The following is a 24,008-nucleotide window of genomic DNA, read 5'->3' as shown; positions in this document are numbered from 1 at the left end:
CTGTAGACGGAGGGGCACGACTCATTCACTGTGTGTGTGTGTGTGTGCGCGCGCACGTGTGTAACGGAAGCCTTGGTGATGGAGGGAGAAGAACCAGGGTTGTCCTTACATCCAGCCTAATGTGGTCGGAGCCTAGAAGTGGGAGGGCGGAGACCATAAGCCGGGGGCCAATCCAGAAGCACACGATGCTCTGAACATCCCAGACTGTGTCCTGGAAGCAGTACGGGCTCCTGGGGCAGCTAAGCAGAGGGAAGGTCACGATCGCGCTTTGGGTTTGTCCAGTAAGGACGATGGACGGGGGTGCAGGAGGCGAGCGAGAAGGGATGAGACACCTGTGAAACGCATGCTAAGACAAAACGCTCCTTCCACTACCGACACTGCAGGCTCCTCCACTTTTCTGTAAAGAATATGATAGACACCCTTTACCCTCCAGATACTGTAAAGGCCAGCGTCTCCATCAGGAGGGAGATTCCGGCGGGTACGCGAAGCAGAGTCACACATTTTGAAGCCACTGACGCAGCACACGCCCAGGGGCGCCCCGTAGAAAAGCCAGCATTGTCAGGGGTGCAGCACACGCCCAAGGGCGCCCCGCAGAAAAGCCAGCATTGTCAGGGGCGCAGCACACGCCCAGGGGCGCCCCGTAGAAAAGCCAGCATTGTCAGGGGCGCAGCACACGCCCAGGGGCGCCCCGTAGAAAAGCCAGCATTGTCAGGGGCAGGTCCCTGCACACCCTCTGGGCGCGGCTGCCCCACACCACCTGGCTCCATCGGCATCTGGCTTGGGTTTAAGCCGATCTCTTTGGCTTTAGGGAAATCCCGAACTTACACAATACCGTCTGAGTACATCAGCTCTTTATGAAGCCATCTGCCTGTTACCCTTTCTACTTTTAAAGTCACATTTCAGTCACTTATTCTCTTCTTTGCCACACATTTGAAGACATCATTCTAGCTCTTCTTTACATCCCTTTGAACCTGAGCATCTGGTGCAGCGGAAACCTCTCTCAAAGTTGCTCCGGGTACTCCAAGTGCAGCCCAGGCCACTAAGAGCCTGTACTGAGGTTTCAGATTTCTCTAGTTTTTAGATTTTTATTTATTGTTTCCAAATTGCAGTGTAGACTATCTCTGTGAGGACAAAAAACCCTGAAGAATCTATAGAACTTTAATCTTCCACGTCTTGTGGAATTTTCCTTCCTTCTCCTTCCCTTTCTTCCTTCATTTCTTTCCCTTCCTTCGTTTCTTCCTTCCTTTTTCTTTCCTTCCTCCCTCCCTTCCTTTTTCTCTCTTCTTTTCCCTTTCTTCCTTCCTTCCTTCCTTTTTCTTTCCCTTTCTTTCTTTCTTCCTCCCTTCCTTCCCTCCTTTTTCTTTCTTTTTCTTTCTTCCTTCCTTCCTTCCTTCTTTCCCTCCCTCCTTTTTCTTTCTTTCCTTCCTCCGTCCCTCTTTCTTTTTTCTTTCTGAAGTATAGTCGATTTACAACATTGTGTTAATCTCTGCTGTACAGCAAAGTGACTCTGTTTTACACATTTATACATTCTTTTTAAACATTCTTTTCTATTATGGTTTATCCCAGGAGATTGGATGTAGTTCCCTGTGCTGTACGGGAGGACCTTGCTGCTTATCCCGCTGAACTTTCCTGCAAGCTGGTTCCTTAAGAACATTTCCTAAGAGAGTCTAATGATATCGTTTAAAATGTTTCCTAGAACTACCCATCTACCCGTGTCCACTTGCAATATTAAAGTATACCAATTCACAGTTCAGAGGCTACAAGCGCCAAATGAAATTAAGTACAGTTAGTCAGGAAAACTTCATTTTAAAGTTGTTTTTCTATATAAATGTGATAGAATCACCTTTATTTTTATTAAACTGAAATATGGTAAATATGTCTTCAAGGGTGGAGCACAAGGCACTCACTAGCTTTTAGCAATTTTAAAATTTATGCTGGACCCTGTGGTTGACATGAATTGAAAGAAAGGTCTGTAGCGCCCAACAAATGGCGAAACCAAGCTCCTATGTTATTAACAACAAAATGCACACCATGCAGCACAGAAGTTTCAAGGATGAACATACGTCAAACTTCCTACTTTAACAGCATAACAAGTATTTCATCCCAGGTTAACTCTGCCTTGACTCCAGAAACATACACTAAATTGTTAAAAAGTTACTTTGTTTAAACTTGAATGTAAGCAGGTGACACACAGCTGATCTATTCTGTTGGAAATCAGGGGAGTGGTTATCTTTGGGGGACAGTGACCAGACAGGGGTACAAGGAGGCTTCTGAGATGGTGGTAATGTTTCTTGATCTAGCTAGTGACACACATAGATTCCGTTGACGGAAAGTCACAAACTTTACACTTCTCATCTGTGTGTGCACAGCTGGCATTGGCAAAGGATTTAATAATTCACTTTCCTACGTAGCAATCCTCTGGTTAGAGAGACACAGCTGAAGGAAGCAGGCGTAAAACTGAACCTAGGAGAAATGAACAGCCTCCTCCCAACTATACACATGGATGCGGGAAGCCCAGGAATGAAGAAGAAAGTCCGAGTTTTGAACTCTTGGGAGGAAAAAACTAGTGGCAGCGGGAGGTGAGGTGAGATGGGGATGTCAGGTCTTTATGCACCTCTTTTCTCTTCCCAAATCCCACTGGATGTCACCCACTCCTTCTTTGAGGACCAGTAAGGAAAGAGGCATGAAGGCCAGTGTCCCAAATCAGGATGCTTTGGCAAATCTTGCGTGGCCTCTCCAATTGGCAAGGGGACCCTAAGCTTGCTTCTCCCCATCCTTCTGAGATCCCAGGAGGTGGCTGGGGACATTGTTTCCCCTCGACCTTTTGTACCTGAGGTTGATGAAATCTGATGCATGAGCATACATGAAGCTGACAGGAACAACGTCACAGGAAGGTCAGCGTAGTTTTGTGAATTAAAAAAAAAAGTTGAGAAAAGACAGACATGCTCTAGACCCATTGTGTTCCATGTCATTCCCCTCGGCACCTGGAGTTCAACAAACGCATGAGGCTTTGAGCGTCTTGGGGTGAACTTTACCATCCTTTCCCCTGTTCTCCCCACACAAGCAATGGGGCCATGACAGTCGCTGTGTTTTGTCCACCCTGCACACCGCCGGCTCCAAGGGAAGGACATTTAATTTTGAGGTACACGGGTGACTGGACGTTCCAAGGCACTGGACTGTTTCTCTAAGGAAAAATGTCCTTGGCAAGTACACAGGGTAACAAGGGGCATGTCTGCATACCTAATTGTAACCTTCAATCCCGCTTTTACCCACGGTGTAAAAATACAATATAAAGCAAACCAACACACACACCTGACCTTCCTCCTAGAATCCTGTCCTATGTCCACCTTTCCGCACATAGAGAACTTGAATTTTCACTTGAGAGAAAAGAGTCCGTGGGCTTATAGGAAATATATGCCCTGGAAAGCAAATTAATCAATCCATGCGTGCCTTTCAGTTGGGCGAGCAGTGGCTCTAAGGAATGGCCCTCCAGCCAAGCTGCTGGGGTCCAGGGGTGCAGGGACCTGGCTGCCGGCTGGAGCCGTCACCCCAAGCATGTAGGGCTGTCGCCCTGCATTGCATGGGCACAGTTATTCCCAAATGTGTTGGCCACCATGCAGGGTCCCTTCATTTTTTCCACGTTATAAACTCACCTCTCATTTTCAATACGGTGTGATAAGTTCAGTACAGATCTTATTTGGGCAACTGAGAAGCAGGGACCCACATGGAGGAGATTTGGGGCAAAGCAAGTTTCATTTTGCCAGGAAAATATGCACACCACGCATCTGATCACACCCACGGAGTTCCATGTGATAACTGGGTTCCACGAACCATCTAGAAACACAAAGGCCCCCTGGTCTCGGATTCCTCTATTCCTTAAGCGGCACAATAATTAATACAATTTAAAGTTTTATTTTTTTAATCCACTTCTGGTTTTACATCTAACCTTATGCTTACCAGTCATGAAAATACTGAGAAAGACCTCAAAGCAAAAATTAATTCTGCTCTTCCTATGTTTGTATCAGATAGCAGTATGTGGGGTATTACTAGGATATGATTATATTTAATACAGTATGTTTGAATTTTGCGGTGTAAAGTATAGAGTGAGGCCAGCAGAGAAATGCCTGGGGGTAACTTACAGAAGCCAGCACACCTTACAGACACGCTCCTACTATCAACACAGTTCTGACACTCACTCTCCCCCCTCAGAGAGTTAATGAGATCATCTCTTTAATGGCCCTCTCTGAATTCGGTCTTTATAAAGTACCAAGCATCGAGTCAGGTAAATTACTTAATTAGCTCAACTCTCTCAGCTACTAAATTTGAATACAGGGCAGAGGAATACAGTTTGTAACCACACTATTGACTCAAAGGGGGAAAACTGCCCTGTGGAATATTGAGATTATATACTTCATACACATTACATACATGTACATACACGTGTATGTTAACATCAAGTAAGCCATGTTGCACCGTCAGCTTCCCATTATTTGTCATTTGCTCAAAAAGTATTAATACCTTGGGAATTAGCGGGTATAGTATTTTTTTTTAAAAAAAGGAACAGGGCTTCCCTGGTGGCGCAGTGGTTGAGAGTCCGCCTGCCGATGCAGGGGACAAGAGTTCGTGCCCCGGTCCGGGAGGATCCCACATGCCGCGGAGCGGCTGGGCCCGTGAGCCATGGCCGCTGAGCCTGTGCGTCCGGAGCCTGTGCTCCGCAACGGGAGAGGCCACAACAGTGAGAGGCCCGCGTACCACAAAAAAAAAAAATAAATAAAAAAAATAAAAAATAAAATAAAATAAAATAAAAAAAGGAACAAAACACTTTTGCGTATGGTCTTAATTCTTTTACCTAAAGTCTGAAGTGATTAGAGGACTTTACGATTCAGGGTAACTTGAAAGAGTTAGCTGTTCCCCAGGAGAGAGAAGGACTTACATCCACTTTGGCCAACTTCAAGTTGACCTGGAACACCTAAAATGGCCCAACCTCTTTCACGGTAGCCAGGAGCTAATTGATACCAGGATTCCAGTCACCTGGCCCGGCCCAGCGCCCCCGATGCCCTGCTAGAGATGCCTCTGGTGGTCAGTCCCCAGGATCAAACACATCCTGCAGGCCACCCTGGGTACCTGAAGACTCTGACGTTATAAGAACACTCACACTGCACACACACAGAAATAAATGTGTTCCCACACATATTCTACTTATAATAAACTAAGAGTACAGTTTAAACACTAAACATTTTTGAGATCTTCCTACCCCACTGGTAATTTGGAATTCTCCAGAGATTAGTGACATAGGATAAAGAACGCTCTCTCAGTGAGAAGGCCAGTGTTCAGTGCTTCCTCCGTTTGTTTCTCAACAGCTGTGAATCCCAGCCATGAATACTTACGTGTCCCAATTCAAGTTCTCTCCCCTCATCACTGATGTAAAAACATATCAATGCAGGGATGTATTCCTGCACTGAAGTGTGAGTGTGTGCAAATGTGTGTGTGTGTGCTCGTGGGGTTCTTTTAAAAGGCAGTCCTTTTTTTTTGTATTGAGATTTCTCAGGGGATATAGTTTTCCCAACTGTGAAGTATAATTTACATAGTAAGATCTCTCTTCTACTAGTAAAAACAAATTCATTCGTTTAATCATGCACCTTGAGTCTGACACTGTCACTGTATTAACTGTATCAGTTAGAAAACAAATCCTGTATTAATTGTACTTTTTTCTACCTATTTGTGGCCAGAGGTACAAATATAGGTTTTTAACACATAATATACTTATATTTCAAAAAAGTCACCAGTACACTTTCGAGGAAGCTGCTTTTCACATTGATTTCTCTTTTTTTCTTTTCACACATTTATTTATTTTTGGCTGCACTGGGTCTTCGTTGCTGCGCACGGGGTTTCTTTAGTTGCGGTGAGCGGGGGCTACTCTTTGTTGAGGTGCGCGGGCTGCTCATTGCGGTGGCTTCTCTTGTTGCGGAGAATGGGCTCTAGGCGCACGGGCTCACTAGTTTTGGCACGTGGGCTCAGTAGTTGTGGTTCGAGGGCTCTAGAGCGCAGGCTCAGTAGTTGTGGCACTTGGGCTTAGTTGCTCCGCAGCATGTGGGATCTTCCCGGAACAGGGCTCGAACCCGTGTTCCCTGAATTGGCAGGCGGATTCTTAGCCACTGCACCACGAGGGAAGTCCCCACATTTATTTCTGAATCAGGAAAGCTATTGGATTATCTACGAGATTTACTCTTTCCCAAATTTAATTTACATCCAAGTCATTTTAGAAGCCACAATTACCAACATGCAAGAACCTCTACTTGAAAAATTTGTATAATTTGAACATGCAAAACCAATTGTTCTAAATTTATTAACGCATTTTCCTCTCAGGCTCAAATCCTAGAAGCAGCCTAGCGTAGGACTAGATGTGTGAATTATAAACTTCTGGAAACAGAGGCTTCTGATCAAGACATTGCAGGATTTTTCTGTACAGTGTTTTCTCTAATGCTTTAGCCAATCCATTTCTAAATGTCCCAGGAGACTACTTTCTAAGCTTGTGCTCTTCCCTTTCCCAATAACTCAAAGCACAGGGGTAATTCTCTTGAATCTTAGCTTAAATTTTTCCTTGGAAATTTCACTGCTGTATCATCTTGTGAGCCTGAATTTCATCCTAACACTGCCAGCCTGGCTATTCCAAGTGGCAGGAGCCACCTTTGAACCGCAGCTCAAGCCTCCCTCGGCCTCCAGGTTCTGGAAGACATAGGTTCCCCTTCCCCCACCTGCAGCCTGGAAAACCTTCTGAGGCTGAGGCTGGGAGCTCCCGGTCAGTCTTCGTCTGGCTCCAGGACAGCGAGACAAGTCTGTCCCCTTCCTCTGCGCGGCGGGACCTCATCTGACTGCACGGCCTTTGGAGACACAGGAACCCAAGCTCAAATCCCAGCTTTGCCACGTTCCCACTCTGGAGGCAGCCACTTCCTCCTTCTGAGATCAGTCTCCTCATCTGTAAAATGGGGATGATAACCCCCGCCCCCCAGGTTGTGGCCAAGGTACCCCTTGGTGCCCTGTGCAGACCCCGAAGCAGTGGCTGTCATTATTCTTGGAAGCACTGCTCTCCCTGGGGCTATGTGGTGTTGGCAGGGATGTCCAGCATGAAAACTAAATGCTCGTTCTCTTCTGTGCAGGGGAATCCGCTTTTCGGTACGCCAGAATACACCGTTATCAATTCCACGCCATCCCGGCGCTGGAGGACACCTTGCAGAAGGTTTAACCTGAGTCTTTACCTCGCAGCCCTGGAAACCACGCGCCGGTCACCGCAGGACTTGCGTCCAGGAGGCCTCCTTGCTGCTTCGCTCTGAGAAAGTCCAGTGCAAATCCGCAGCCCCAGTCCTCACACCCTTGTCAGAAACAACATCTGCCTGGAACTGGGAATTCCTTCCTCAAGAAGACCACAGCGGGCAGCAGAAACCAGGAGGGGCACAGACAGGTCTGTGCACACAAGTCCCTGAGAGTGGGCAGTGGTCTGACGTCATTCCCATCCACAGGGCAATTCCTCCCCAAAGCAGGAGGGACTTGGTGCTGGGGGACAGCCCACAACCTGCACGCGGCCGAGTGAAGACAGTAGCCAGACCACTGCTGGGGCCCAGCTTTTACCAAGTGGCAGGTCTAGGACGGATGCGAGTGCTGGACCAAACCACTAGCTTAGGACGGCCCAGGCCACACCTCACCCCTTTATACTCTGACTACCACTGCACCCGCAGGCCAGGTGGGCTCCAAGCCTTCTGAATTGCAACTCTACCCCATCAATTCGGAGGCGGGGCTTGGAATTTCAGATCATGATCGGATTCGGGGAGAGTCATAATAAATCCATGTTGCTGCCCGTGCACTATGTATTTCATAATATTTACAAATTAATCTCTCAAAGGTAGAAAAATGGCAGATGTATTAAATCGAGAGTCTGACGTTTATACACTAACAGTAGCTGGTCACCTTCTACAGCACATTCAGGGTTTGGACTTGACACCAGTCTGTTAAGAACGTTGAAAACTGTTGTGTAAATTACACCCGCACTGTACTGATTCCAAAATTAGTATCTGATTCTATGTAATTATATCTCTTACTGTCAGTTGTCAATTTCATCCCATAGTTCTTTTTTAAGGAGACGCTTTCAATGCTTAAAATCTCAAAGCTTAACATACACCTGCCTTGAAGGCACTATCTTTCACTAAGACATTTAAGCAAGTAGTTCACTTAATTAATCAATTAAAATTTAAGATCACATAACAGAAGGTCCAGGAGGGGGAAGAACACTGTACACTTAAAGAGACGTGAATATTAAAACAAAGACTGGGGCTTCCCTGGTGGCGCCGTGGTTGAGAGTCCGCCTGCCGATGCAGGGGACACGGGTTCGTGCCCCGGTCCGGGAAGATCCCACATGCCGCGGGGCGGCCCGGCCGTGATCCATGGCCACTGAGCCTGCGTGTCCGGAGCCTGTGCTCCGAAACCAGAGAGGCCACGACAGTGAGAGGCCCGCGTACCGCAAAAACAGACAAAAAACAAAGACTGTCCCAATTATCAATGCATAAGATATTTCTATTCAAAATTAGAATAGAAAATTCACCAAATCCGAAAATTAATTAAAAGTTTCTCAACGAGCAAATCTCTCCAAGTTTCTGGAAAGGAGCCAATCATTTGCTTACCGAAATGATAGGTACAGAAGCCTGGAGATGAGTTTGTCACTGTAGGGCGGGCTGGAGTCCTGGAGAAACGCTTGGATCAACTGTAGACCCAGAGTGTAAAGTCTCAGTTAGTATAACCATTAGATCAGATACTCACACACTTACATCATCTCAGGAAGAGGAGAATCTCAGAAAAAGAGCTCCCGAAACAAACATCTACAGGAATTTCTCAGCAACCACTTCCCTATTTAACCAGTCTCGCTGGCTACCCACAAATCCTTCCCCAGACCCAACTTAAGTCTTCACGCCGTGAGGCAACCCTATCCCTCTTAATTACCCTCATCAGAGACGGAGAACAGTTGATTGCCCTTCTCTGCATAATAAATCCATTCACATTTTTTCAAATATTAAATTATCTCAGCTTGAATCCTCCAGTCTAAATGTCCTCATGTCTTTGTCTCTACTTCCCAGATCGCGTACGTAATACGCTCACCAAATGCTGGTCTCCGCTCTGAACTCTCTTCCACCATCTCCCCTTTCTGTCTAAATTGCGGGGCTCAGAACCCCACCAAGACCCGAGGCTCACACCACAATCTCTACGGAGATTCAGCTCAGAGCTCCAGAAGCTTCAACTGCACCAAGCAAAACGGTAATATGCTCGTTTCCATCACGCACAACAAAAATTGTATCAAGAATTCCGACATGTTTCGGTGACTTTTTTGTAACCTAGCTGTAAAATTCAAGGCAATTATTCACCCATTATTTTAGAACACTCCCCATTTTGATCACAATATCCTTCCCCTGCTGTCAACAGTTTCCCTGATGCATTAGTGGGAAATGCCAGCCTTCAAGTGTTGTAAACATTTTGGTTGCCAGTTTCAGAAAAATAACAGGGTAAAAATAAGTTCAAGGCCATCACTTCTCCTTTGAAAAGAAAATGTTAGCCCCGAGTTTGCTACAACAGAGTTTCAATTTTTTGAAACTCCTGGGTCACGAATTTTAGTTCAATATGGCAAAGTATGTTGACCAAAATGTCAAAAAATGTAAATAGCAAGCAACCCGCGTGAGGCTTTTTAAAATGTTCAGAAAGTACTTAAAATGCCTTCCGAGTCCGCCAACAATGTCCTCACCGAACAGACGGCCCGCCGCGTTGAGGATCAGCTGGCCCCTTCACCGTTAGAACAGCAACCGCACAGAAAGCAAAGATTTCGTCCAAATACGGTTCGTCTCTCCTCAAATTTTCAGCATGACCACTAAAAATACGTTCACAAAAAATCCACCCAAGCATTACTTTTCTCCCAAAGTGCTTCTCGGATTATAAAACAGCTTTGAAAGTTCAGCCTGACAAAACAAATATGGTACTAGGAGGAGAGACCTGGAAGGCGATCACAAAAAGTCTCATTTAAATTCCTGGAAAGCACGGCTTCTTCGAACAGCTATTCAGATCGCTTTGGGAGGAGACATCACTTGCTTCACTCAAGCCAGGAGTTTAACTTCACTCTGTCCCCCTGCATCGCAAAATCCGAACGAGATGGATGTTCCATTCCGTACCCCCAGTGCATTAAATCTCCCCTCGGCACACAGTGGAAAGTAAAACAACTCAAAAGCAGTTTTCCTCGCGCCAAGGGCGCAAGGATGAATACCCGGGTATTCAGGATTCTAAAGATCCCTTCTGCCCCTAAACGCCTCAGCTACAGAAAACTAGAAATCAGTGGAACGCACTTTAAGCTTTAAGAAGCTCAGTTTTGCCTGCGGGCGGGGTCGAGAAAGACAATTACAGACCTCGATTCCCCTCCAGAGCCCAAAGAAAAGATCACTGTTACTGAGCCACTGGGGCACACTGGGTCCTCCTGTCCCCGAAGCGCAGGCCTGCCGGGGGTCTCACCTCTTCAAGAATTTCCTGCTTCTCCCCCGCAAACCGCCCTCAACATCCCGCCCACAGGTCTGGGTGCGGGTCGCCGAGTCTAACCCGGTGCTTGAGCTGCCCCCGGGCTGCGGCGACCCCGCGGCAGACGCCTGGCACCGCCCGACACCGAGCCCCCGGTCGCCCACCTTCTCCGGACGCCGCGCCTCCTGGCGCCCGACCCCGAGGCGCTGGAGCCGGGGACGAGCGTGTCACATTTTCCTCTCCGGCGGCCGCTCGGGCGCGCGCCACGCGCTCCCACAATCGCGCCAACTGGAGCGGAGACCCGGGGCCCGGGCGCCAGACGCGCGCGGCTCAGCGGCTCCCGCCTGCCTCCGCCGAGCAGCCTCCCGACGCCGCCCCGGAGCCCCGGCGAGCTGCCTCCGCGGGTCCGGATCGCTCGGCGCCCGGCAGCGGCGGCGGCCGGCGCGGAGCTGCGCTCAGCCCGCGCCGCGCGCCTCATTGTTCCCGGCGGCAGCTCTGGGCTCCTGGCCCCCGCGCCGAGCCTGCGCCGCGCCCCGCCCCCAGGCCCTTCCGCCTCCGCGGCCGCCTCCGGCCTCCCCTCACGGCCCCGCTCACCTAGCGGGCGGCCACCGGCCCCGGGAAGTTCCCCGTCGGCTCCCCACGCCCCCGGCCCCGCTGCCTGCCGCGGCGGCGCAGCGGGTGCACGCCGAGCCCCGCTTCTGACACAGAGCGATCGCAGACTCGGGCGGCGCGGCGGCCTCAAAAGGCACGCCTGTCCCCGCCGCCGCCTCTTGCCAGCCCCGGTCCTCCGGGGGTCACCTGCACAGGCTCCGCCCGGCACGGCGCGTGGCACCCGCGGGCACTCGGGCCCCGCCGGCGGCAGGGATGCAGGGATGAGGACGGGCTGTAAGTGGCAGAGAGGGTGTCGGGGCGCCTGGCCCCGCGGAAGTGAGTCTTTGTGCGCCCCTCTCCGGCACACCCTCCCGCGGCGCCGAAGGCCGGGCTACCTGAGCGCGAGGCAGAGCCCGGGAGCCGGCCGGGTGGGGCGCAGCCGGGCGAGCGCAGCATCCTCCCGGCCCGCTGGCTCCCTTTGTTCCGCCCGCTCGGCCGGGGCTCCGCGCCGCCGCCCGGCGCTCGCTCCCGGGAGCTTCTCCGAGGCGCCCGGGGTCGGGGTTGGAGCGGGAGTGGGCCACCTGCCCCCGGGAATTCCCTAGTGCCCTGTCTGCCCGGCCTCCCCGCCGCCCGCGCCCGGCCCCGGGAGGGCCGGCAAAGTTCTCGGGACCGCGGCACCCGGGCTGCTGGCCCGGCGCGCGGAGAACCCGGAGCGGGAGCCGCGGATGGGGCCGCAGATCGGATGTCTGTCTGCCCGCGTGCGGAGCGCCCGTTTGTCCCTGCGGCCCTCTTCCCTTCCGAGGGGACCGCAGCTGGTCCCGGGACGGAGGCCGCGCCGCCCTTTGTTTGCTGGTGAACACGCGTCTTTGAACTTCAAGGCGCTCCCAGCGTGTGCGTGGGAGGCGGTGGGCCGCGGCTGCGCGGGGGTCCTCCCGCGGACCGACAGAGCTATTGGGGTGCGGGTTGACGGGACCCCCGGGTGGAGCAAGGTTGTGTTGCGGAATTGAGTGACACTGCCAGGTAGTGCCCGCCTCAGAGGGACGAAGGTTACCGCTGGCCCCTCCGTCCCTGGCCGCTGCGAGGGCTTTTTGGAGACACAAATCCCTCATTAAAAATACTACTTTAAAATTCGTAGGCATTTACGTTCATTGACCTCACTGAGGGTTCTTAGGAAAAAGCAATGAGCTGGGTACCCAGTTCATTCAGCACTTGAGTGCCCGCTGTGTGCTGGGGACTCTGGGTCGGGTAGCAGCCACGCGAACGTGAGTAGAATCTCTTGCCTTATCCTCTAGAAGCTTGCGGAGATTTAAAACGCCACAGGGGTTCAACCATTGATAAAACCGACTGGGCAAAACGCGCTGCCGTCAATCAAAAGTGTGGGCCGAAAACGCTTCCTCCGTGTTGCCCCAATTCTGGTGACAGTTTCTGACACCCGGAATTCGGAGCAACTGCATTCAGAGGACAACTTGGCACACGGACTTAAGGAAGAGTGTTTCGTAACAGTGAAATAGGGACAATACGGCTACAGAAAAGTGGCGTGATAGAATCCTGGGGCTAGAGGGCATGGGGGTAAGGCTGAAGAATCCGCCCCATATCCCCCGAGGGACGCCGGGCAGGTCGCAGACTCTATGGGCCTTGGTTTTGTGTTTTGTGTAAGGCGCGTAACAGCACCTGCCTTCAAGGTTTATGGTAAGAGTAGAGGTCAGGTGTTGACATGTCTCCTTAGTGCCTGGAATGTGATATTTAATAATTGTAGTAATTAATAAATAATAGTGCCACTATTAAAACGCCTTAACCATGAAATAGAAAAATAATTTATATGCTCTTCTTTTAGTGTTTAAATGCTGCCGAAGTTGACGCCTTGATTACCTTCAGGAAAATTTAATGAGAAGTTCAATAAGGGTGGCCCAATAACTTTATGCTTGTAGAAGAATTACCACCTGCGGGCAAATACGCAAATCACTGTTGTAAAATTTTAAGTGAATTGATTATTTATGGTTGGGGTAATCAGTGACGTGGGGCTAAATGGACTTAATTTCTGTCTTCCTAAGGAAATCGCAAAGATAGTTGATATATATAAAGCTATCAGCTGATGATTGTTTCTGTGCAAATAAACCGTTTTGACACCCTTTAATTGCTTAGCGGCACCCGAAGTAGGAGCAGATTATGTAACTTTTTTTATCGGTCTACGGATTTGCTAGGAATTCCCAGCCTCTTCTGTCACTTTAATATTCCTTTCTTAAAATAACAACAAAACCCAAAAAACCCGAATAAACTTATTCCTAAGCATCAGAAACCCACTTGGTATTATCCATTTGCTCCTAATAACCTGAATTTCCTTTTCTGTTTTTAAACTCAGCGTTCACCACTGTCCTTTTTTCTCAATCCACTGTGGACGGATGATGGGCTGTGCTCACAGGGAACATTCCTTCTGTTTTCTGAACCTTGTCTTTGGTTAGCAGTCAAATCGGGAAGTTCCGCGAGTCTCCCAGCTCTGAAGTATCTGGGTTTGTGTAGGAAATGAGGAAATATTTTCTAACGGTACCATAACTGAATCTGGGGTATTTGTTTTCACTTAACTACGGTTCATAGAAAATATTTCTCTCCTATTATTATGCCATTCAGCTCTCACAATAAGCCCCCAGATTATTTTACAGATGGGGAAACTGAGGCTGACATATATATATATGTGTGTGTGTGTGTATATTTATATTTATATATATATATATTTTTTTTGGATCATTTTCCCTAAGTGTAATGTCTTCAGGTTCTGATTTACCTGAGTTGCCATTTTGTAAATGAAATTCGTACCTCAGGGAGGAAAATAACCTACAGACGTGTTCTTCATACTTAATCAGTGAAACAAATCTGTTAGTGGGCAGTGCAAACATGAATTTCAGATACTCACTTGTTTGTGAAGAAACATTTTTTTCCCAGCCGACTCATAGGTTTTCTTCTCTCAAATTGTCATGTAGTCTTTAGAAATGTTAATGGGGAGATGACCACTATTAAGAAGAAACAGGCTCAGGATCTTGGGTGCACGTAGCCGCCAGAACCCTGGACGTGCAGGAGCTAACACCAGCTAATAACACCTACAGTATTTTCAGATGGGGAGAAAAAGATCTTTTTTAGCATCAGATGTAAGATGCCTTTTCAGCATCCGATACAGATGAGAAGACACTGAGGTGTGACTGGCTGTCCCTAGGTTGCTGTCTTCCATTCCACACCTCCCCATCCTAGGGGTCCACTGGGAGGCAGACCTGGCCTCCGGCGGGGTCAGGGGTCACAGCCACACTTGTAGGACTGAGCCGGTGGAAAACAAGTCCGGCTGTGAAAGAAATTCCCCTTTCCTAAACTTTCCCTTGCAGTCCACAACCTAAAGTGAAAGGGACAGGACTCAAATCTGGGAGATCTGGGTTTTCCTCCAACCTGTCACCTTCGTGAAGCTGTTTGAACCTTGTGTTGCCTCAATGACCTTGTCAGTGACGCAGACTAAGCCTGCTTTGCAAACACCTACGAGACCCTGAGCTCACATCACAAGCTCACAGACATGCACAAGGGTACAGCACTTCACAGTTTATGTAAAGGCTTTTGCCCCGCAACTCCGAATTACCAAGTGAAGGTATGAGGGTTAAAGGCCATCTAGAGGTGGCCCTGCCACTTCTGAATTGTGTGACAGTAATAACACCTAACACTGACATTTTAAGGCCTATGTTCTAAGTCCTTTATAAATATTACCTCATTTACTACTCATAACAAGGGTGGTTTTTTTTAACTTTATTTTGGAATAATTTCAGACACAGAAGATTGGATAAGCAATACCTTCCCCCAGATTCCCCAAAGGTTGGCACTTGACTAGGTTTGCTTTATCATCCTTCATTTCTGTTTGTTTTGTCCTGAACTGCTGGAGGGCAAGTTGCTTTGTCCTGCCCTTTTCCCCCTAAATACAGGGATCCCCCGCTTTCCATAAGTTCGCTTTAAGCCACTTCGCTTTTAGAAAAAAACCTACATTAGTGCCTGTTTTCACTAACAGGAAGAAATCCTAGGAGGATTTCTCACTTTTACAAAAAAAAGGCAAAAAGTGAAAGTTGCGTCCAGGTGTTTTGCACGAGTGGCCCCGCCAATCTCCTTCCTGGAACCACACTCAGCATCCAGCCCCCAGGGCTGTGAAGCACATCTGTGAGCATCTGTGCTTTTTCTCTTTATTTTGTGCACCAGCTAGCAAGACCTGTCCTAAGGTAACTTCTTTGGCTTACGAAAGCTTCCTTGGGAATGCTCTACTTTCAGAGAGTGGGGGGCGGGGCGGGGCAACTGTGCTTTATTTTATTTTCCTAATAACAGGGGCATTCTCTTACATAATAAGGGAAATAATATTGTTATACTATGATCTAATCTCGGACTTTATTCACGTTTTACCAACTGTCCTGTGAATGTCCTTTACAGCAAATAATAATAATAAACAATAAAGCAAGCCCAGGACCCGATCCAGAATCATCTGCTCTATTTAGTTATTTCTTCTCTTCGATCTCTTTAATCTGGAACAGAATTTCCTTAACCTTAACATTTTTGCAGAGTTCAGACTATTTCTTGTGTTAAGTGCCCTCCATTTGGGCTTGTCTGTTGTTTCCTCACAATCAAATTCGGATTAACCTCAGATTATGCTCTTTTCTTTTTGGCCAGAAATAACCCCAGTGTTATATCCTTCTCAGAGCATCTTTTCAAAATTACATACTGGGTTCATTTGTTCCAATACTATGAGCTTAACTTTTATTACATGGTTAAGGTGGCGTCTGCCAGGTTTCTCCACAGTGAATTTACTGTTCCTTTCTTTATAATTAAAAGTAATTTGTGCGGAGATACGGAGATACGTGGAGAGTATATAAATGTTCCGTTTCTCCTCAAACTTTTACTCGCTGGTTTAAGCCTCTGATCGTGATTCTCGCCTGCAATGACGATGATTTCCTAGTTCCATTCTCCCTTTGCACGGAGTGGTTGGCACTTTGCCACAAGGAAGAGCTTTTTACATTTCCCCCACTTCTTGATTTCATAACAAGCTTCTGATGCCAGTGTTTTTTTTCTCCCTCTTTTGAAAGAGGAAACTGAAAGGTCACAGACAAAGAGAGCGGACTGTCCTGGGTCACACATCCAATGATGGAAGAAACTTGGCAAGATAATAACTCAGAAACCATCTCCTCATCTGTAAAATGAGAATAATCATCCCTAGGGCTGTTCAGTGTGACTTCAAAGTGCCTCTACCCCGATCGCACATCTAGTAATTGTTCAGTAAACGGCTGTTGTTAGGAGGGTGGAGTGTGCTCATTTGTAGATAAGAAAAGCCGGTGGTAGAGGGTGAGAGGGACGCTTGTTACAGAAGAGCATTCTGACCCAAGTCCTCTCCTTCAGCCACTGTTTGCTGAGTGCCAGCGCTCAGCCAGCCAGGTTCAGTTCCAGACCGGCAGACACAGACGTCGTAACAGAACAGGTGCTTCTGTTTTTTCCACAGAAGACTGAATATACAAACCCATGACAGCAGACCGTATATGACAATGAAACTCTGCCCCAACATCTGCAGCACCCCGACCAGGAAGCCAAACCCAGCCTGTGTACAGTCAGGGCTTAATAAGAGCCAGCTTCTCAAATGTTTGCCCTCACTTCCGACCTACAGCATCCCTAGAAAGCCACATATGCTCCCCTAACCAACCACGGAGGATGCCCCGTTTCTAGTTAGCCCATGACTACGGGATAAATTACATGCCCGTAAAATTTGTACTGTAAAGCCTAACACCCTGTACCTCAGGAAGTGACTGTATTTTGAGATCGGGCTTTTCAAGAGGAGATTCAGTTACAATGAGATCGTTAGGGTGGGTGTTAATTTAGCAAGACTGCTGTCTTTATAAGGAGAGGAGATTATAATACAGAGAGACCCCAGCGATACCATGTCACAGAGAAAAGACCACACGAGGACACAGCCAGGAGATGGCCGTCTACCAGGCAAGGAGAGAGGCCCGAGAAGGAACCAGCTGTGCCGACACCCTAATCTTGGACTTCCAGCCACCAAAATGTGGGAAAATAACCGCCCACCCTGTGGTACTTCGCTACGGCAACTCTTGCAAACGAATGCACCCACAGGCAGCCTCCCCAGACCAGCAGTCTCCAATCAGGGCATCCCTGAAACCTTCCATTTTTTCCACTGTCAAGCTCTCCAAGTCCTCTGCCTGCCTTTGAGTCTCTGTCAAAACCTAGCGATGGTGGCTGACTCCCTCGCTATTGCCAGCTCTGCATATCAGCCTTTGCTGGTTCTCATTTGTGTGGTCTTCATTTATTTCCACACAGGGAGAGGGGAGACCCATCAGAAAGTTGCCAGGGGACACATAATTCCATCCTTAATCCTTAGGAGGATTTGGAGATGGACCGAAAACTAGTCAAGAAATTCCCTTTTTAAAAATAGTCTTACGAGAACAAATGGCCCATATGTGATGTTTCTTTGATTACCTTTCCAAAGACCTCTCCTAACAAGCGAGCAGTATCATTAATTAAAACCCACCTCCACTGCTGAGTAATTTTCCCGTTGATGAGCTCTGCAGTTTGTTATCTTTCACAAAACACTCATCATTTTAAGGTGAAGCAGGCTGTACTGCACACAATTACCACCGAGTTTAAAACAGTATTCCATTTCTGAAGTCTAAATCCTACAGCAACTCAAAATTTTTTCAACCAGTGATAGAAATGGTACAAAACAGCTTTAGTTAGTAGAAACTAATGGGTAATAATTGCACGAATTTAAGAGACAGCAGAAGCATGAATGCAAAGTGGAAACTTTGGACCATTTTTAAAACCCTAGTAGTTTTTTTTTAAAGAAGTACTAAGTTTTCTGATACTTCTCTTGTTCTACTCAAGCTCTTCTTTCCAACATATTTCTAGGTCTCCTTTAACACAGTTCAAAATCAACACTTGCATCCGTATGCATCAAAGATATTGGCCTGTAATTTTCTTTCTCACTAGTGTCTTTGTCTGGCTTGGTGGCTTCACAGAATGTCTTTGGGAGTGTGGAAAAGAACATGAAAAAGAATGTAAATAGATGGATAACTGAATCACTTTGCTGTACGGCAGACATTAACATTGTAAATCAAATACACTTCAATAAATAAAGTTAAAAAAATCAATACTTGCTTCCCAAGAGAATTCTCACAGAACTGGGATGGGCGGTAGGTTATATATTCATAGCACATACATTTGGATAGCCATACATTTCTTAATTCGAACAGCAACAAGAATCAAAAGGAACTGCCAAGGTAAACGGTATTACATTACATGCAAGAAATAAATTTTAAATTTTTGAGTGACTTATCTGAGGGGAACCAATTCTCCCGTGACGTGAAAAAATAGTAGAGGGACAGATTGATCTCTTTTGCCTTTTAGTTCAGCTGTAACTTACGGTGGCAGCATTGATGTCATACTTGTTCTTCTGAGAATGTTAGCACTTTAAACATTTCATCTTCTTTTTCTTTATAGTTTACGTGGGTTGCAGAGGATGTTCCCGATGTATTGAATCACTGAGAAATGATAAAAGGAAAAGTGATAAAAGCACACTCGTGACTTTACTTTTTTTTGAGAATGATAACATCCACTTATGAGCCTTCTTGGAGGAAGAGTTCAGAGCCATCAGCATCCTGGGTTGTCCTTATGCAGGCAGGTTGTCTTGCACGGACACCTTCCCACATGAGAGCAGGAGACCCTGAGTGTGGCTCAGGTTTGGGGGCCTCAAGACCCTCTCAAGAAGGGTTCCCGAGGTCAAAACTATCTTCGTAATAATGCTAGAGATTAGGTTCCTTTTTAACTCGCGTTCTCTCGTGAGTGTATGGTGGAGTTTTCCAGAGGCTGTGTGGCGTGATTCTGCAGCAGATTGATTGCAGAAGCAGCTGTGAAAATTCAGTTGTATTTTAAGCCAGACATTAAAGCAATTTGCAAAACTTAAAGCAATGTGACTCTTTTTCCTAGTTTTTTTGTTTTGCTTTGTCTTGGGAAACAGTTACATTTTCACAAAAGTGTGTGACTTACGTGAACAGGTGATAGCTTATTGTTATTGTTATTTTTAAGTGAATTCAGTGTTTTAAAATGTTCTTAGTTTTAATTATGGGAAATATGCAATAGATAAAACCCACATAAATAAATATGGTTGAAATGCATAGGTCTACCCATATAAATAAAAGCTCTCTGGGATCCTCAATAGTTTTTAAGAACAGAAAGAAGTCCTGAAATGAAAAAGGTGGAGAATCCCTCTGCTGGAGGGCTGGAGCCTGTTGGCCCATGAAAATGTTCTCGAAGGCGGGGCTCCCTGGCCGGCGGACAGTAGCCTGGGCACCACCCGTCTGTCTTCTGCTTCACCGCTTCCCGCCCCCCCCCGCCACGGAAGTGCCCCGGACCCTGCCCTCGCCCCTCCAGGCTGGCCTGGCCGTCCTGCTGCGTCCCCTCCCCCGCTCGCTGTGCCTTCTGCCTGGTGTCCGCCCTCCGCCCCCTGCAGCCCCTTTCTTCTCATCCTTCACATCTCAGCTTAGAGAAAACTCACCGACACCCCAGACCAAGCTAAGTCCTTTAAAAGTATAACTTCATGCCACATAGTGCTTTTCTTTTGTCACACGTAACAAAACTGTAATTACACTGGTCAAATGTTAATGCCGGGACCTGTTCTAGATGCTCGAAAGCAATCACAGAAGGCATCCCAGGCCTCGTGGAGCTACCGTCCTGGTGCAGGGTGCGGGGGAGACAGACCATAAGCAAGGAAATACCTACATTATACAGTGGCCGGTGATAACCAGAGCCATAGGGACACATAAAGCGGAGAAGGAAGAGGGAAAATGCTGGGAACGGTGCTTTCAGGCTGATGACGCGAAGCCTCGCGAGACTGTGAAGCAAATCGCGCAAAACCCAGCGAGAGCAGGACCCGGACCAGGAGGAGAGGCAACAGCGAGTCGCAATGACAATAAATACGGTAAGGACGTGGATACTCTACCATGTACTTTCTGTGGCATCTCTACATAAACCTTGTCTGTATGTGGACTTTCTATACATCTTTTTTTGTGTGTGTGTGGTACGCGGGCCTCTCACTGCTGTGGCCTCTCCCGTTGCGGAGCACAGGCTCCGGACGCGCAGGCTCAGCGGCCATGGCTCACGGGCCCAGCCGCTCCAAGGCATGTGGGATCTTCGCGGACCGGGGTACGAACCCGCGTCCCCTGCATCGGCAGGCGGACTCTCAAGCACTGCGCCACCAGGGAAGCCACTTACTATACATCTTGAATCAACAGAAGCAAAGACGCGTGTGTCGCGTTCAGCGCTGCGTAAACCTCTGTGTAGGGGGATGCCACGTGCACGCGCTGACTGTGCCCGGACTCCGCGCCCCGCATTCAGCCCCGCGCCGCGCATCTTCACGGTCACCAACTGCTCGTCCTCTTGCTCCAGAATCTGGCTGCTCTTCCTGTAATCTCTCTGGGTCGTGCCCCTCAACGCGTCCTTGAATGCAGGCTCTCCTCACTCAGGGGCTGGTTCGGAGTCTCCAGCCCGCATCCTCAGGGCACCAGCAGCGCCGGTAAGATGATGCTTCCTCCCTCACCACTAACCTCTTCCCCAGGCCCGCCCCGGGCACGCGCCTGCCCTCAGGGTGTCTGGATCTCCTCCTGCCTACGGGTCAATCATCATTCTTGTCTTAGTCACCCCGGTGTTACCATCACAACACTACCATAGACTGGGCGCCTTAAACAACAGAAAGTTCTTTCGCACCGTTCTGGAAGCGGGGAGTTCAAGATCAAGGTGCCACGGACGCAGTTCCTGGGGGGAGCAACTTCCTGGCTTATAGCGGCTGCCTTCTTGCTGCGCCCTCACAGGGTGGAGAGAGGAAGCTCTGGTCTCTTTCTCCTTATCAGGACACTCATCCCGTCAGGGGCTCCACCCTCATGACCTCATCCACCCCTAATTTCCTCGCAAAGACTCTGCCTCCAAATGCCATCACGTTGGGAGCTGGGGCTTCAACCTATGGATTTGGACCCAGTCCATAGCAATCCTCCCCCCATAAACATGCTCCTTCCCCAAGGTGACCCATCTCTGTTTTCCACGATCAGAGTCTGTGCTCCTGAGGGAAGATGGGTTGTCCCTGCTCCCCCTGTGAGCTAATCTCGGAACAGTTGCCTCAGTGCATTCACTGAGGGGCAGAGATTTGACTTAGGGAGGCTTGACTTAATATCTGAAGATGGCCTGGAATGTTCAGGCTTAGGTCTCTCAAACTCTAAAAGCAGCAGTGTTTCAGGCCATCAGCACTAAATGGGGGTTCACGTTGACAGAAGCATGAGGGTGGTGGGTCTCAGCAGTGGTGTGACAAGCTGACGGGCACACAGGCTAAACCTCCTCCGGCTCACCCATCACTAGGGCAGGGACATCTAAACCCAGCCCAGGCGAACGGCATCCTCTTCCATCCAGTTTACCCCAGCTAGGAAGCTGGACGTCAGACACACCCCCCGAAGGTCCAGTTAAATTCTGCACTGTCTCTTAAAAGCGTATTGCTTTGAGTCGGATTATTCCCATCTTGCACTGAAACTACTGTACAGTCTGGTCTTCCTGATCTCAGAGGGACAGCAGTGAGTGGTCCTGAAGGGAGATTTAGTTCCCTCCCAGGACCTGAACCTGGGTAGCCTGGATGAAAACCAGGAATCCTCGCCACTAGACCACGAGGGGCTAAAGGCTAGAGGTAAAGTTTCTCTGGCCCCCTGTTTGAAAGCAAGAATGTTTCAAGGAGGCAAAAACTGTAAAAACAGGTACAAAGCTTACTGCAGAGAGACAGCACAACCTATGGGAGAACACACAGAGAAGCAGTTTGTTTAGTTAAGACGGAAGCTAGGCAGAGATGCACACCCGGAGAGAAAGGGTGTGGGCGTCCGCCCAATAAGGAGCCCAGTAAATAGGTGATTAAAATCACTTACATAGGACAGTCCTTCCAGGTCTTTGTTTGGCTAATTATCTTGTTTCTTTTTTCACACCTGATGGGTCCTAAGACCCTCCCCAACATGTGTGTGCAACTTTTTGCTAGGATGGATCCCACCACAGTGGCCTGTGGATGCATGTCCACACTTACTATGGGGTGGCGCCCCTCCCTTTCTGACCCCCAAGGAGCCTTCCTGCGCATGTGCAGACAGGGAAGTTTCCCTTGACCTCAGGAGTGCTTATCTTATCCCTTTACTTCAGCAGAGCTCAGCTTCTGCCACTAGCTTTGTCCTTGGAGTGTCTGGGTGAGAACAGAGCTTCTGTGTTAACGCCACTTGAGAAACACCAGCTGTCCGGCCCAGGGGCCCATCTATCTCCTACCTCATTCCTACCTCTAATTTATCCCCAATTCAATCTGTCCTTCATGGCCGCCACGTTGTGTTCCTAAAAAATACATATATATATATATATTTATTTATTTTTATTTATTTATTTTATTTATATAAATAGATATAAAAATACATATATTTATTTATTTATATAATTATATATGCATTTATTTATATACTTATGCAGGCATTATTTATATATTTATACGTTTGTTTACATTAAATATATACTATTCATGCCTATTATGTTTATATTATACACAAATATATATAAACTTATCTATCTCCATGCATAGATAAATCTACATATCAATATTATATAAACATTATGTACAGATTTGCCAACCTGCCTTTCCCTCTTTAAGGCCATCTTTGGTTCTTTAATGCCTTCAGAATAAAAGGTAAACACATTTAAAGTGTTGTTCAAAGCCCTTCGTCTGCTAATTCAAACCTCATTTCCCAGCCTATTTTCTGCAAAAAAAAAAGGAAATGCAATTTTTTCCATATTGGGAAAAAAACAAAGTTTGTTCTTTATTAAATAAAATACTCAATTTCACTGTGTCTTTATTCTTTCCCTGATTAGACCTGTGATTCTCCAACTGTGTGGAGGTGACCCGGACAGCACAGAAATTCACTGAGAGGCTGCAGGATAGTTTAAAATTTCAAGGGAAACACAGTGATACTTGATGCCTGTGGGATAACACGGTTTGACAGCCTCAACATTACAGCGTGCTACACTGTCACTGACGATATCATATCTCTTAGAAATTGCGGTTCCAGAAGTTGTTGTGATTAAAAGCAAGTATCATGTGAGAACCAAAGTGGAAACAGAAATGGAGACAGCCTTCCTCCATCTGATCCCAAGCTTGGGAAGCCACGCAGCTGCCAGGCACACAGAGTATTAAGTAACGTGGATATTGAGGAACGAAGCAAAAGTATTTTTCTCTTCCATCCATAGGTATTGTTTTTCACATAGCTACACTCGGTTCTCAGTTATTTGTAGTAGTAATGTTTTAGAATGTCCCCACGAACCGTGGATTAGCAATACTGAATCACAGCGCCATGTGAAACACAGGATTGGGTCTTGCAAGTTCCTGACCACAACATTTTCATGAGCCGATCAATTGATAACCTTTTAAATTTGTGTTTCTGTTTAAAGACATCTTGTTTAATATATATTGTCGACCCATTAACATTGAAGCACAGCTGAGCGCGTCAGGCACACGCCTGAAGGAAGCGGTGTCTCGCACATGTTTTTAGTTTTCAAAAGTTTGCCTATAATGTGTCTTAGCATGTGTTTCTTTGGTTTTATTCTGTTTGAAGATTGCTCATTTCTTGATCTGTAGGCTTACACTTTTGGGCAAGTTTAGGAAGTGTTCAGTCTTTATTTCTTTAAGTATTTTTTATTTCTATCCTCTCTTTGATCTCCTGGGATTCCAGTGACATACACGTTAGACCTTTTGTTATAATCCCACATGTCCCTGAGACTCTATTCAATTTTTTCCCATCTATTTTCTCTCT

At 47.5% G+C, this 24,008-nt stretch overlaps 1 protein-coding gene across 5 annotated transcripts in view; it reads right to left on the bottom strand.

The window, feature by feature from the left end:
* ST6GAL2 (ST6 beta-galactoside alpha-2,6-sialyltransferase 2) overlaps positions 1-11,411 on the bottom strand; it is a 63,932-nt gene extending 52,521 nt beyond the window's left edge. For 2 of the 5 annotated variants that reach the window (XR_010934301.1, XM_067704010.1), the window contains exon 1: positions 10,704-11,020. The gene's annotated coding sequence lies outside the window, so the exon portion shown is untranslated. Of the gene's footprint in view, positions 1-8,988; positions 9,762-9,781; positions 10,324-10,703; positions 11,021-11,133 lie in introns of those variants that run through there. The other 3 variants (XM_067704012.1, XM_067704013.1, XM_067704011.1) reach the window with 3 other exon arrangements.
* Between the last annotated feature and the right edge of the window lie 12,597 nt (positions 11,412-24,008).

Source organism: Pseudorca crassidens, chromosome 14, assembly GCF_039906515.1.
Source record: "Pseudorca crassidens isolate mPseCra1 chromosome 14, mPseCra1.hap1, whole genome shotgun sequence".
NCBI classification, from domain to species: Eukaryota; Metazoa; Chordata; class Mammalia; order Artiodactyla; family Delphinidae; genus Pseudorca; species Pseudorca crassidens.
This window is presented reverse-complemented; position numbering and strand designations above follow the sequence as displayed.